The sequence below is a fragment of the Myotis yumanensis genome, unplaced genomic scaffold (assembly GCF_028538775.1).
Source record: "Myotis yumanensis isolate MYYU_CA2020_CCGP unplaced genomic scaffold, mMyoYum1.0.hap1 SCAF_2, whole genome shotgun sequence".
NCBI classification, from domain to species: domain Eukaryota; kingdom Metazoa; phylum Chordata; class Mammalia; order Chiroptera; family Vespertilionidae; genus Myotis; species Myotis yumanensis.
In genome coordinates this window covers 140,707,103-140,721,169 of record NW_027223753.1, presented here as the reverse complement: position 1 = coordinate 140,721,169, position 14,067 = coordinate 140,707,103, and the positions used below count along the sequence as shown (strand labels likewise).

The following is a 14,067-nucleotide window of genomic DNA, read 5'->3' as shown; positions in this document are numbered from 1 at the left end:
CCTCATTTCTGATTCACTTTCAACCATTTCTAACCTGGCTTTCATTCCAAGCACTACAATTCACTTGCTCTTGTCAAGACCCAGTGGACATTTGTGTGTCCTCATATTATTGCCTTTCAGGTGCATTCAACAAAGCTGTTCATGTCTTACTTGACTCACCTGTTTTGCTGTCCTTTCATGATATAGCTCTGCCCGGTCTCACTATATCCAAGCATCCTCTCCATCTCCATCAATGGCCTTGCCACTATATATGAATGACTCATTTCTTGGTCCTGAGCCCTCTACCTTTCTCAGTCTATATGCTTCTTCTATGTAATCTTATTAACACCTGTAACTTTATATGCTAGCTTTATGCTGATAACTACCAAATTTATATCTCCCAAAGACCTCTTCTCTGAGTACAAGATATAGCCAATTACATAACTGACATTTCCACTTGGCTATTGAATGACATTCTTAGTTCCCACTAACTTCTACCCTAAAACATGATTATCCCCTTCACTTTCCCATTTCAGAAAATAACATTATTTTATGCAGTTGCTAAATAAAAACCTAGGAAGCCATTCTTGAATCTTTGCATTTCCTATTTTTCTCAAATTCAACCCAGCAGCAAATACCATCAATTATACCTTCAAACTAAAGCTTTAATTTATCTTCTCTTCATCTTCTTTCTCATTACTTTTGTCTAAAACATCATATATATATATGGGGGTCCCTCAGCCCAGCCTGCACCTTCTAGCAATCCAGGACCCCTCGGGGGATGTCCTACTATGGGATTGGGCCTAAACTGGCATTTGGACATCCCTCTCGCAATCCGGAACTGCTGGCTCCTAGCCGCTTGTCTGCCTGATCACCCCTAACAACTCTGCCTGCCTGCCTGATTGCCCTTAACCACTCACCTGTCTGCCTGATTGCCCCTAACTGCTTGCCTGCCTACCTGATCACTCCTGACCACCCTGTCTTCCTGATTGCCCCTAACTACCTTTGCCTCGGCCCCTGCCATGGCAACTTTGTCCAGAAGGACATCTGGAATGACGTCCAGAAGGTCAGTCAGCTGTCCAGTCTAATTAGCATATTACGCTTTTATTATTATAGATATCCCACCTTGGTTCTTATTTCTTTCTCCCAAAGAGAGTTTTGTAAATTCACTACCAAACTCCTGCTCTCTGTTCTTTGCCTCCAGTCCTTTAAAAAACAAAAAATGAAGTAAATGGGGCAACACATGCCAAGCATCACAGCTTTTATTTTCATATCAAGTTCTAAAGGGAACTGGATCCCAAAGTTATTGGCATCTATAAATCACAAAACCAGTCTATTGCTTGGGAATCTTGCCAACCACATTTTCTTCATCAAGAGATTTAATCTCAAAATCAATATCACCACAACATGGACCAATAATTTTTAGTACATCCTCTCTCCTCTTCATTTTGAACTGTAAACTTTGGCTGGCATGGGTATCAATTCTGAGAAACATAACCTGCTGGTGTATCAGGAGGAGTGAGGATTTCTATCTCTTGAGGGCAGCAGGGGCATCTACAGCTGGCATACCTCCGTGGTATCTCCAGAGTTATGACCGCTTGGCCCCTGTTATCAAGAATCCTTAACAGTAAAAGACTTAAAAGTCCCATAGCAGTTTCAGGTACAGAAATCACTATCCTCCACTGCAAAGTAAATAGTTTGTCTAAGGCTGTCCTTCATTTTATATTTAATACTAGATCTAAAACTTGTTAAGACGTCCAGAAGCTCAACTTGCTGATGAATGAGTATCTGATCTATCTGACTGAAATATGTCAACCCTGGTGGACAGTCTGATAGAGGTGATGATGCTGGCATCCATCATACCCAGCTGATTATACAATGGCTGGTGTTGCACAAGAAAGCCCACTGAACCATCCTTCCCCATCACAAAATTCCATTGCTTGATTCAATACTATTTATTGAAAGCACACTATGTGCTGGGGCCCTGGCCAGGCAGCTCAGTTTGTTAGAGCGTGTCCCAATACACCAAGGTTGCAGGTTTCATCTCCAGTCTGTGCATATCTAAGAAGCAACCAATGGATGCATAAATAAATGGAACAACAAATCAATCAATCTCTTTCTCTCTCCCTAAAATCAATCAGTATACTATGTGCTAGGGACTTTTCTATCAGCTAGAGATACAAAAATGACAAAAATCCAATTATTACAGAACTTCATTCTAGTGGAAACAACACACAATAAACAAAAAAATAAAAATAAATGTATTAGTATGCCAGATGATAATACATACTAAGGAGAAAAATTAAGCAAACAAAGGCAATGGGAAATGCCAGATGCAAGTAAGTTGTAAGGTAAATAGAGTGGTTGAGTCCTACAGAAGACATAGATTATACCTTCTTTTAGTATAATTAGTTCATATCATTACACACGTTAAAATTCTTCTAATGAGTCACATTAAAACCTAGGATAAAATCTAAAAATTCTTATTTTGGGTCTTCTGCCTACCTTTCCAACTTTCTTCCTTCATCATAGATTCCAGAAGGTTCCATTCAGTTTCTCAGTACTCTAAAAGTTTCTGCGTCAAGGCCTTTGCACTGTTTTCTCCATCTAGAACATTCTCAGCTCTACTTTTAGCAGACTCATCACATATCACTTAGTAAGAGATGCCTTTTCTGAGCATTCATTATCAAATAGCAGAACCATCCACCTACATGTGCTTAACTTATTTAGTCTCCTTATAAATCCTATCACAATTGTTTCAAATGCATATTGTCTTACTTTTCTATTATGTATTTTACCACTAGATTTTATGTTTCATGAGGACAGACCCCATGCTCTGTCTAGTCACTGCTTCATCCCAACCTAGAGTTACACCTGGCATGAGTAAGCATTCTGTAAATACTTGGTTGTTGATTGGTTGAATGAGTGACTATAAATTCCAATTATTTTCATTCAGAAAAATGCATTGAACACACACTGTGTGCTAGACATTGGCACAATTCTTAACATTTGCCTGGTCTATAGAATGTAGGTGGATTATCCAATCTTATTCAGAATTAGAGAAATATGAAATTCTGGTGATAAAAGGACTTTTAAAAATGACTTTTTAAATTCAACCTCTCCAGGAAAATGAAGCTAAAGGATGTTGAATAACATGTTCAAATCTCATAACTTTAAGAGTACAGTAAAAACCTACCACAGTTGAAGACTTCTCCTGTGAGTACATTGTAATAAGAACATGAGCAGCAAAATGTCTCAGGCTCCAGAATGTTGTAAATTGAGGGAATGTTCACACAGGATGCCAAATGACATCAATATTAAATATAAACTGTAGATTGTATACGTTTATGAAACATGAATAGATAATAACATTCATTTGCAATTTTTTGCTGTGAATCCCTGAATTGGATATACTTAAAGTGCATTGTGAGGATCACATTTTCAGCTAGATCAGGTAGAATGCGGATGTCCAAGGACAAAGCTCTGAAACACCAAAAATTTCATGAGTAGGACACATTTTATTCAAGGGTTGATCACCATTATCACCTTTCTCTCCCAAGACTTCAGTAAATAAAGATACAGGATTTAAAAAGGTAAAACATCAATCAAGAGAATGTGATTAAGGGAGGGGCATCGATAGAAAATAGATTCTAAGAAACCTCTGGAACATGAGTGGGTGGAGGTGTATAACTGAGGAAGAGGAACAAAGGAAGCATAGCTGGTGTGCTCACAGGAGGACACATAGAGGAGGGAAAACTGCTTTCCCTGAGAATCCCAAGAGGCTTGCCATTCAGAAATGTCAAGTCCTTATGAAGCCAAAGGCAAGAATTAAGGCTAAAAACTAGGAGTTAAACTGATAGTTTATAAAAGATTTGACTGGAAACCTGGTATCAAACCTCACCAACTAAATAAACTTCTCCAAGGCAATGAACCAAAGGTCCCACAATACAACAGCCAGATGGCCACTCCAGTGGGGGCATCTCAGTGGACGGAGTGGTCACCTGGCTGTTGTGCTTTGGGACTCTGCCCATCCTAGGATGTCTCTGGAGCTTCTCAATTTCTTTCGGGAGGACTTTTTTGGTTCATTTGAGAACAATAAGATCAAATCCCAAATTTAATTGGAACAAAATATCTAGATGTTTTCATTTAATAGAATGCAAGTTTAGACTGCTAGTCGCCATATTTTTCACCATTTGGTAAAATGAAGCCAATGCTAAGCAAAGCAGATCCTAAATATAGAAGGAACCAAAGTCCTAATAACCTCATAGAGCACCTGGGTACAGAGGGGCCTTGATTTAGAGTTACACATAAAATTCAGAGAGGAAACCAAATGCATTTTTGATCAATGAAAATGTCTAAAATCATAGAAAATATTACAATATAAGATAATTTTTATAGTTTATTTTTACTTCTCCTTATTCTTGCATAAATGGAGTTGGTTTTGGGAGGGAACATACTTAGAGATATGAGGTTAAGTAGCATTTTTATTTTTATTATATACTTTTATATTTTGAGATTTTTGCTTAAATTTATAACTTAATTTTTAATAATAACAATAAAACTTTTAAGGAAAAATATGTAAGGCAAGAGCTGAGAGAGATAAAGACAAACTGGATGGATCTAAAATACAGACATGAGGGAGTCGGGAAGCACATTTCTGGAAAGAAGTCAGACTACGGAAAATGAAACGAGTACACTGATGGCAACGCTGGATTCTGCCTTAACTCTATGGTCCTGGAAAACAGCAACAGTTAAAGAAGTTACTTCACCTTTTGTGTTCCAGAATATGTCTTATTGCAAAGAAACACCATTCCCCACATGACTTAGATCAGACTCATAGATGCCCCATTTTTCTACCTATGACAAGGTTGGACACGGAGCCTCCAAATTCCCATTCTTTCCCTCATAATGACTAGCTGACCGTTTCATCCCTACTCATAAGTCAGGGAAAAAATGCTTTTTAACCATATATTGATTACATTTCCTTTGTCCAGGCCACTGACTTTTGATTCACCCTCAGCCTGAGCCAGTACAGGACCTCTTCTTAATGCCCCTTCTGACAATATGTTAACTAACCTCAGAGTAGCGGTCTCTGATCTACTGTCTTTTCACAGCCACTCTCACTCATCCTAACTCCCAACCTGGTTCTTCCTACTCTTGTTTCCTCTAAAAGCAAAGACCTTTTCTGACTAATCTTTGTGATGCTCACAGAGCTTATGGCCCAAGCATTCTCTCTATTACAACAGTTTCCCTTCTCCTATTGCAGGAGTCTCCTTCCTCCCTCTTACGATAAAGTATCTCCTTATGCAAGTCTGATTTTGTTTTTCTCTGATACTAATTAAAAGTTCAAGGAGTGAAGATCAACTCTATAAAGGAGCTAAGGAAAAAAGTTTCTCAGCAGAAGTGAAGTCAGCACATAGATTGATGTGCAGGGAAGAGAGCGAAGCTTGCAATGTTATTGAGATTTCAAACTGATGTCAGAAAAAGCACGCCAATTTCCCACATATAACACAAGCCTTCTTGGGATCCCTTGATACAAAGCAGGGCTAGATGATGGTTCAACCTAAGATGGGGCAATACTAGTGGTCAAAGGAAACACAAAGTTAGGGCTGTGGGATAGACATGCAGCCTACAGGTGAGGGATGGCAGAGAGAGCACCTGGAAGATGCAGTAGGCCTCCTTTATTCCCGGGGACATGTTCCAAGACCTGTGGTGGACGCCTAAAACCACAGGTAGTCCTGAACCCTATACATACTGTGTGTGTGTGTGTGTGTGTGTGTGTGTGTAATAAATTTTAATTTATAAATTATGCAAAGTAAGAGATTAAAAATAATAATACAATTGAACATTTATAACATTATACTATTATAAGATTAAATGAATGTGCTCATGTATGCTCTCTCTCTATCTTCCTTTTTCTCTCTCTTTCATTCTCATAAGAGATCTGTTAACCAAGATGACAACCAGGTGACTAAGGATATGGAGCATATACAGTGAGGATAGGCTGGACTAAGGGAAGATTCACATCCTGGGTGGGACAAAGTAGGACAGCCTGAGATTTAATCACACTACTCGGAACGACATGAAATTAAAACTTACAATTTGTTTGTTTCTGGATTTTTTTTCACTTAATATTTTCAGACCATAATTGATCGCAGGTAACTGACTGAAGTTGAAGGTGAAACTGTGGCTAGGGTGGGACTACTATACTGTGCTGAATGTTAAAGCAACACCATCGCAAAAGTCAAAATCCAAACTGTCAGCTTTTGTTGGTGAAAATAACTGTCCATCCTCTGCTTCCAGGCATACCTCACAACGGCAACCTTAATGAGAGCTTCATCGTGAGTGGAATCTGAAGCTGCACAGGAGCCATAAGGAAGAACACCTTTTCAGCTGCAATCCTTATAATCTTACTTCTCAGTAAAAGTGGTGAAGCTTTAGGTGCAGAAAACTAAGCTTTTCCTACCGCTGCTCATTGAACATTGGCTCCACAGGAGTGTTTCTGATCTTTTTTCCTGAGGCACTAACTCTAGAAAATGGGACATAGAAGCCAGCTTTTAATGACAAGCATTTGCAACAATCAAGGTAAACCCATTATTATCCATCCCTATTATTATCATCCTTAGTAATATTAACAACAATTGCAGCAGAACCTTTATGTTCAGATGTAGTGGATTAGCCTCAAGCAGCAATTCTCAGCAAATAAATAGGAAGAGATGCTATTCTTGGTAGGATGCATAAGTAGGAAGGATGGTTGTCATAATATAGCTAATAATTCCAAACAAAATATCCATTTCATGTACTTATGTTTTTATGTCCTTAAAGTTTATTATAAATGATAGATGTAAATAAAAATCTGTTCACTGCAGATTATTTACATTTTGAAAATTTAGAAATATCCAATTTGGGTTAGTTTAAAATTTTAATATATTCATAAAAATACATCATATATATGCCCTAAATCTATATTTAGAATCTTGATAGAAACATAGATATAGATATATACATGAAAGGATAGCTGCAATATGTTGTTGAGAGTGAAAAAGCAAGTTACAGGACAAGCTGAGATAGGCACACAGAGATGTATTTCAAAAAAATTGACAATGAACCAGGGATTGTGGCTCCTTCTAAAAAGCAGATTATGGAGTACAGAGGGATAAGAGTATGACATCAATTTTTTGTTTTATATATTTCTATATTCTTTTTTTCAATAAATGAGTGCTGCTTTTATAATTTAAAATATCAATTTTAATACAAAAATAAATGCTAGGAACAGGTAAATATTCTCTGAAAAGGTGGCCAGTTTTTTTCCAACATGGCAACACTTCAATAGAGTGAATGAAGGGTGGCATATAAAATATGAAACTGCTTTGCAATCCTTAGAACAGTTAAAGCCCCAAATAGTGAGGACACATAAGACTTCGGGAAAACCAGCAACACAAGGATTTAAAAATACCCTTTGAACTATGCTTCAATCTATGTAATAAAAGCCACTAGCACTCATGATTAGGAACAATACACTATCAGAATTTTCTGTCACATTTAGAAATGTGCTGCTTTTATTTTCTTTAATCTCATTTTGTTATTTATGACTCCACTGCTTATGCACGTGCTTCATTAACCCCTCAGACCTCATTAAGAATTTCAAGAGAGCAACAACTGAATTTTTAACAAGCACGGGCCCCTTCTGAAAGAAAGACCCTATGCGAATGTACATGTCACGCACCCTTAAAGCAGGCCCTGGATTTCAAGAGAAATGCAAGAAGTTGCCACAATGCCAGGTTTGTGGAATATGTCTAGGAATTTATAGTCTAGGTATAAATGAAACATGTGCATGAAACAGGCTGAGCTCTTCTGTATAAAGAGCATCTAAGTGTCTGAATACTGCAACCACAGCGAGTAGGATGTTTATCGCATACCTATTTATTTTGTTGTTTGCTTTTTAGTTTGTTTTTCAATAAGCTATTTCACTGGTAATGAGCATAAAAGGCACAAGTGGATGTTTATTTTTTTGAAATAGGCTTTTAAGTTCTGTTTCTTGAAGAAATTGATGATGCGCATGTAATTTGTGATGTGTTTGTCAGTGTTTACCATCCACATTGGGGCCATGGTGACTTCATGGACTGAAAACCAGAAGATGTCAGAATCTGCTGAAGGATTATCAGCATCCACTTCAACCGTTAATAGCTATTTTAAGAAAAATTGCTCAAAGACAATCATTTAACATGTACAGCTGTACAACTCTATCAAGCATAACTTTTCATTAAGATCAAAAGATTATGCTTATAAATTAATTTCACTTATTTTTGTGAACCCATGAAATGTGAAATAATAGCTATTAATGGGCTGGCTCTATTCACTGTAAAACTTTGTAAATAGTTAAAGTTTGCCACTTATATATCAGTGTTATCATATACTGTAAGCAGAAATTCAATTAACTCCAATAATGGTTTAATAATTTCACCCAAATCATGGAATCAAAAATGAAGCTTTTGTAAGTTTTTTCTGACAAAGATGAAATATTTGGCCTTATTTTTAATCAACTTTACTGAAGTAGAGTTTAAATATGATAAAATTCACCATTTTAATTGTATTGATGAATTTTGACACATATGATGCACCACTGCCACAATAAAGATATAAAGCATTTTCATCATCCCAAACCATCTGCTATTAACCCTTAGTAGTCAAATTCTTGGCCCCAGAAAAACACTGACCTGCTGTCATTACAGATTAAAATTTTATATAAAGAGAGTTATATAATATATACTCTTTTGTATCTGAATTCTTTTACCCAGTATGACTTTTTAAGATTCATTTATGTTGTTGCATATTCAATTAGGTTTTTTTTTTTTTTTTGTTACTGAGTACTATTCTATTGTGTGAATATACCATGATTTTTTTTAGCTATTTATCTGTTGACATGTGGGTATTTTCAATTTGGGACTATTATGATACAAGCTGGTATGATCTTTGCTGCTCAGATTTTTCTGTGGACATATGTTTTCTTTTAAATATCTAGGAGTGGGATTTCAGGGTCATGTGTTAAATGCATGTTGAATTTTATAAGAATCTGACAAAATATTTTCCAAAATATTTTCATACTCCTACAAGCAATGAATGCAACTTCTAATTGCTCTACATCTTTGCCAACACATAAAAAATATTTTATCATTGTTTGAAATACATAGTTATAGCTCATTGTGGTTTTAATTTTTATTATTCTGGTGACTAATTATGCCCAGAATATTTTTCGTGTGCTTACTGAACATTTAGTTATCTATTTTGTGAAGTGTATTTTCAAATATTTTGGCAAATTTTGTGGGGTGTTTATCTATTCAGTATAAAGTTCAGTTTTTTGTTATAGCCTAGATATAAGTCCTTTTTCATATAAATGTATTACAAAGATTTTCCTAGTCTATGAAAATATAAAGTGGTTTATAATATATGCAAAGTGGTGTGCAACCACAACCATCATCATTATATAATTTAGAATATTTTCATCATCCCCAATGAAACTCTGTACCTATCAACAACCATACCCCATTTTTTTCTTCCCCATACTCTGGCAACCACTAATCTATTTTCTGTCTCTGTGGAGTTGCCTATTCTAGACATTTCATATAAATGGAATATTATAACATGTGGTCTTTTGTGATTGATGTTTTTCACTTAGAATAATATTTTCAAGTTTATCCATGTTGTAGCATTTTTTAGTACTTCATTTATTTTCATCTATATATATAAAAGCCAAGTGAACCGAATGGAGGAACGACTGAATGACCTGAACGACCAGAATGACTGGAACAACCAATTGTTATTATGCGCACTGCGGCGGCCAACCACCCAAATCGAGACCTTGCTCTGCCACCCCCAAAACCTCCTGCGGCCCCTCAACCTGGCTGGCCCATCCCCCCCACCCTGATTAGGGGTGGGGCTGGCTGGCCAACTGCCGGTGGCCCCTATCCCCAGCCAGCCCAGCCCCTAACCAGTTCTCCCCACCCTAATCAGGGGTGGGGCCAGCAGCCAAACTCCCACATCCCTTCCCCCCCGCCGCTGGCCCAGCCCAATCGGCCCCCATCAGGGTGGGCCAGCCAGGCCCCACCCGTGCACAAATACATGCACCAGGCCTCTAGTTATCAAATAATATTTCATTGTATGGCTATGCCACATTTTATTTATACATTTATAAGTTAATAGAAATTTTGTGTGTTTTTTTTCCTACTTTTTGGTATTATATATGCTACTGCTATGAACAGACATGTATAGTTTATATGTGGACATGTACTTTACTTTATTTGGGGTATATACCTATGAGTGGAATTGCAATATGTTAACTCTCCGTTTAACATTTTAAGGAACTACCAAACTGTGTTCCAAAGAGGTTCCAGTGATTCCACTTCTGAGAATATATCTGAAGAAATGCAAAACATTAATATGAAAGAATATATGAACTTTTAAGTTCATTGCAGCATTATTTACAAAAGCTAAGATATGGAAGTAGCTCAAGTGCCCATCAATAGATGAGTGGATAAAGAAGAGGTGATACATACATAGTGGTACAATGGAATATTACTTGGCTGTAAAAAAGATGGAAATCTTTCCCTTTGGGACAGCATAGATAGACTGAGAGGGTATTATGCTAAATGAAAAAAGTTAGTCAGAGAAAGAGAAATACCTTAAGATTTCACTTATATGTGAAATCTAAAGAACAAAATAAATGAACAAACAAAACATAAATACACTCATAGGTACAGAGAACAAATTGATGGTTGCCAGAAAAGAGGGACATTGGGGCACTGGGTGGGAAAGGTGAAGGGACCTTTCAGATTGTTAGCACAGATTGTTATTTACAAAATAGTAATGGGGATGTAATGTACAGTATAGGGAATATGTCAGTAATATTTTAATAAATATGTTTAGTGCCAGGGAGGTACTGGAAATGTCACGGAGAATACTTTGTAAAATATATGATTGTCTAACCACTATACTGTGTAACTAAAACTAATTCAAAATAATATTGAATGTATAGAATGTATAGAAAAAGAATTCTAGAACTTTATACAAATTAAACTAATAGAATATTTATATTATTTGTCTTTCTACATGGACATAGAGTTTTTGATCCTTTATATGCATCTGTTTTAAACAATACACTTACCAAAAATATATCCAATAAATAGATGAAATAGGGAGGGAGACCCAACTAATATAGATAGTGTTCTTAAAATAGCCAGTTGACAATAGAGAGGTCTATCTGGTGAAGAGTGAACTCCCTATTATTGGAAATGCCCAAGTGATAGATTAAAAACAACCAATCATACCTACTAGTATAGTCAAGGAGACTTTGGTATTATATAGAGAACTAGAGGCCCAGCACACAAAATTTGTGCACTGAGGGTGTGTCCCTCAGCTTAGCCTGCACCCTCTCTAATCTGGGACCCCTTGAGGAAAGTCCAACTGCCCATTTAGGCCCAATCCCACCGAGACTGCTGACTCCCAAACAGTCGCCTGCCTGACTGCCTAATTGCCCCTAACTGCTTCTGCCTGCTAGTCTGATCACCCACTAACCACTCCCCTGCCAGCCTGATCGACACCTGACTGCTCCCCTGCCAGCCCAATCGACACCTGACTGCTCCCCTGCTGGCCTGGTCACCCCCAACTGCCCTCCCCTGCAGGCCTGCCCCCCCCCAACTGCCCTCCCCCTGCTTGCCTGGTTGCTCCCAATTGCCCTCCCCTTCAGGCCTGGTCCCCCCCTAAACTGCCCTTCCCTGCTGGCCATCTTGTGTCCACATGGGAGCTGCCATCTTGTGTGCTGTAGTAATGGTCAGTTTGCATATTGTCTGTTTAATATATAGGATTTGAATATGTGACCTCTAAGAAAATGTATACTAAGACAAAAAGTTTTAGTGAGATTCAATTTTCTATCATCTAAATTTTTTTGCCTAATTTTATGCCATCTGTGAAATAAAACTACAAATCTAAATTATATATTTACACTTACATATAAATGCACAGGTGCATTCTAAAAGGGATGCTGCTTTCACTTGCTGGATAGAATTGATTTGTTTGTGTGTGCTATGTGTGAGTATCTACAATATATATAATGTTATGTGTGTATCAAGACATTTTTTCTCATACTCTTATCCATAGCACAAGGTGCATATTATTTCTAAAAGAAAAACAATACTGTGAACCAAAAAATTTAATTTAAAATTATCATCTTGTTTTCAAAAGAGTAAGAGGAAAAAAACTTTTTTCTTAATAAATATAGAAACTTCTAAAAATATGGGTTTTAAAATAAAAATACTAGTATACCATAAGGCACTGCATTAAAAAAGGGTTATAAGCAATGAAAGAATTCACTCTCATGAAAACGTAGCTCCTGATCTCAAACACCAAAATAGAAACCAATTTTTTTAAAAAGAGATGCTAGTTGCTAAGAAGGCTGTTTTAGTACCATGAATGTATTCAACGCTGTGAAAGAAATATGAATATAGTCTGGCCTTACATCTTCTGAACTTTGCTGATTGCACTATATGGAAAGATGCATCTGTTCTTCTCTTTAAAAAGATAGTAGAGTCTTTAAAATGATACTCAAGGAATCTGCAGGGATTCTGAGGCAGAACTGGTAAGCACAGACCTCTGTGCATGTGACTGCTTGATGCTGTGTGTGCCACACACCCTGCTAATGTTCATCAATACCATCTCTGAAGCATGAAAATTGAGGCTTCATTTAGTGCTAACAGCAGCTGCATTTCAAAACCAGATATTACTGAAGACAAATGGATACTTTGGCCTGAAATATTGAGCTTTTACAAAAGCATTTCTCCCCTAAGCTGAGGCTTGTTTGTCTGTTTACCTTTAAGGAAAAAAAAAAAGTCTACTCTCTGTAATTTCTTTAAAATAAAATGAATAAGTTCAATAAAATGAGAAGTCCATGAGGAGTTTTGTGGGGCCAGAGCTTTATTCCATTTAAAAATGTATTTTCACCCTGGCCAGCGTAGCTCAGTTGGTTGGAGCATTGTCCTGTACATCAAAAGATGGTGGGTTCGATTCCCAGTCAGGGTGTGTGCAGGAGGCAACTGACCCATACTTCTCTCTCACATATTTCTCTCTCTCTCTCTCTCTCTCTCTCTCTAAAATCAATTTTAAATTTTTCAAAAGTATTTTCTCACAAACATGTCAAACTCGCGGCCAGCAGGCTACATGCCTCATTTAAAATACTGGTATACCATAAGGCATTGCATTAAAAAAGGATTATAAGTAATGAAATAAATTCATTCACATGAAAAGGTAGCTATTTAAAAGAGGCATGCAGCCCTCTGGCCATGAATTTGAAATGCTTGGGGGTTCCCATCAAGATGGTGACATAGGTAAATGCAGTACTTGAATACTCACACAATCACATCAAAATTACAACTAAACTACAGAACAATCATCATTCAGAACCATCTGAAATCTAGTTGAACAAAAGTCCTACAACTAATGATATAAAAAAGAAGCCACATCAAGACTGGTAGGAAGGACCAAAACACAGAACAAACTGGTCCCAGACCCATGTATGGTAGATAAAAATCAGGAGAAATATTTCAGAGCAGTGCTCCCTAGTTGAGGAGTAAGAGGTTCCAGCCCCACACCAGGCCCTCCAAAATCAAGGTTCTAGTGCCAGGAAGAAGTCCCCATAACTTCCGGCTATAAAACCCAACTGGAATTGTGGCTAAGTGAGACAGAGGGCTGTTGGAGTCGCAGGCATTCCTCTCAAAGACACTGCACATGGACTTACTAGGATCCACTGGCTCTAGTGCTGGGGCACCAGGGACATACCGGGAGGAACTGAGTTGTCTGGCATCAGTTGAGAGCTGGAGGAACAGCTTTCTCCCAGACAAAAGTGCTGGCAGAGGCCATTGTTCCTTCACTGGGCCCTTCCCAAACAGAGTCAGCAAGCTCCTGTCATATTTGCATCTCTATCAACCTGGATCTAATGTTAGCTCTGCCCTGGTGATTCCATGAGACTCCACCCCAACCAACCCATGGGCCTGGTCCATGGGTCAATACTCAACCACTGAGCAACACCAGCTGGGCAGG

General features: G+C 37.6%; 1 pseudogene; it reads right to left on the bottom strand.

Moving 5' to 3' along the window:
- Nucleotides 1-1,148: 1,148 nt before the first annotated feature.
- Nucleotides 1,149-1,848, bottom strand: LOC139002112 (phospholipid scramblase 1 pseudogene; annotated as a pseudogene).
- Between the last annotated feature and the right edge of the window lie 12,219 nt (nt 1,849-14,067).